This window comes from Pan paniscus, chromosome 2, assembly GCF_029289425.2.
Source record: "Pan paniscus chromosome 2, NHGRI_mPanPan1-v2.0_pri, whole genome shotgun sequence".
Lineage (NCBI taxonomy): Eukaryota > Metazoa > Chordata > Mammalia > Primates > Hominidae > Pan > Pan paniscus.
The window spans coordinates 166,569,061-166,571,389 of NC_085926.1; the positions used below are offsets into that span (position 1 = coordinate 166,569,061).

The window sequence follows — 2,329 nt, forward strand, 5'->3', positions numbered from 1 at the left end:
CAAAGGTCTTTGCAAATGTGAAATTTTTTGATGCCCTGAAATAATTGGTTGATGGTATGTTAATGTCTTCCTAAATGCCATTGAACCTGGAACCTAGCCAAGGGAATAATCAGAGGAGTGATCTTCAAAATATATCTTACTACAGAAAAAGCAGAAGATATTAGGACAGATCTTGAAGTTTAGGGTGGGTAGAAATGTAATTTCTCCTTCTGAAGTCATTAATAACCTGATTGTAACTTCGACTATCAGAAAGTATGATATTCCCCAACTCCTATTTAAAAAAAAGGAATGTGATCACACAGTAGAGAAATTTACTATGGGAAAGCTCCTTAACAACCACGTGGTATTATCATTTAAAAGTGGAAGGGATAGAATGATGGGAGAGACGTTTAATGGCAGGTTGGAAGTGGGGAGACAGGGATGGAGGGAATATAACCAGCTCACAACCATCTTCTCTCTGAACTTTTCTGGACTTTTTTTTCTCTAGTGTATAGTGAAAGTTTAATCCTTTTGTTTCCCTGTGATCCCAGAACTCTTTGAACAAACTTACTATTAGAACTTCAGATGGTGTATTACATTTATCTGTTAAATTGTCTTTCTCATCAGACTATAGATGTCTTGAAGGTGAGGATCATTCCTTAATTGTGTAGTAGCCCAGACTGCTGCCTTGCACAAGACCTGGCATGTAGTAGATTTATACTGAGTGGTATGTGAAAGGATGAATGGGCACAAAATAGATCAGAGTAAAGCCATTGGAAGAGATGGGATTTGGTAAGGTTTTAATCAAGTATTTCACTTCTTAAATACTAAGGAAGTATTCTCAGAATTCAGCACAATACAAATTTTATATTAAATTTTAATTTAAAAATTAGTCTGTAGACATGATTGAAATATTCTCTCAGGAGACTCCTGGAAAACATGATTAACTTCCCTTTCCTTTCCTTTCTTTTTCTTTTTCTTTTTTTTTTTTTTTCTTTTTTTTTTGACGTTGTCTTACTCTGCACCCAGGTTGAAGGGCAGTGGCACGATCTTGGCTCACTGCAGCCTTTGCCTGCCAGGCTCAAGGGATCCTCCCACCTCAGCCTCCAGAGTAGCTGGGACCACAGGTGCCTGCCATTACGCCTGGCTAATTGTTTGTATTTTTGGTAGAGATGGGTTTTTCACATGTTGCCCAGTCTGGTCCAAATTCCTGAGCTCAAGCAATCCACCTGCCTCTGCCTCCTGAAGTGCTAGGATTACAGGCGTGAGCCACCATGCCCAGCAAGCATAATTAATTTCTAATGTCTGAGTTCCTAAGTTTAAGTTTATGCATTCTTAAAAATAGACCTAAAACAACTATGATATTCTGCTTCAGAAGATAATAGTAGCTTTCCTTGCTACCCAGAGAGGGGCCCATACCGCATTGTTCTGGATTCCCATTGTAATTAAAGGGAAACTTTCACCATGTCCAGAGTCTTTAATGTCCTGCAAATGAAGAAGGATGTCCTCAAATTCCTTGTAGCAGAAACCCACTTAGATGGCACCAACCTGACTTTCAAATGCAACAGTACATTTCCAAAAAGAAAAGTGATGGCATCTACACCATAAATCTGAAGAAGACCTGGGAGAAGCTTCTGCTGGCAGCTTGTGCCATTGTTGCCATTAACAACAGATATCAGTGTCATGTCCTCAGGGAATACTGGCCAGTGGGCTGTGGAGAAGTTTGCTGCTGCCACTGGAGCCACTCCTGTTGCTGATGGCTCTATTTCTGGAACCTTTACTATCCAAATCCAGGCAGCCTTCTGGGAGCCATGTCTTCTGGTGCTTACTGATCCCAGAGCTGACCACCAGCCCCTCACAGAAGCATGTTATGTTAACATACCTACCATTGCTCTGTGTAACACAGATTCTTCTCTGCACTGTGTGGACATTGCCATCCAAGCAACAACAAGGGAACTCATTGAGTGGGTCTGATATGGTGGGTGCTGGCCTGGAAGTTCTGTGCATGTGTGGCACCGTCTCCTGTGAACACCCATGGAAGGTCATGTCTGATTTCTACTTCTGCAAAGACCCTTAAAAGGAAGGGCAGTCTGCTTCTGAGAAAGCTGTAACCAAGGAGGAATTTCAGGGTGAAAGGACTGCTCCAGCTCCTGAGTTTACTGCTCCTCAACCTGAGGTTGCAGTCTGGTTTGAAGGCATGCAGATGCCTTCTGTGCCTATTCAGCAGTTCCCTACTGAAGACCATAACACAGCCTACCATGGAAAATTGGTCTGCAGCTGCCACTGCTTAGGCCACTGAATGGGTAGAAACAACCACTGAATGTCTTAAGCCATTTTTCTACAGACTTTT

At 41.9% G+C, this 2,329-nt stretch overlaps 1 pseudogene; it reads left to right on the forward strand.

Moving 5' to 3' along the window:
- Positions 1–419: 419 nt before the first annotated feature.
- Positions 420–1,987, forward strand: LOC129397520 (small ribosomal subunit protein uS2B-like; annotated as a pseudogene).
- The last annotated feature ends 342 nt before the right edge of the window (positions 1,988–2,329 follow it).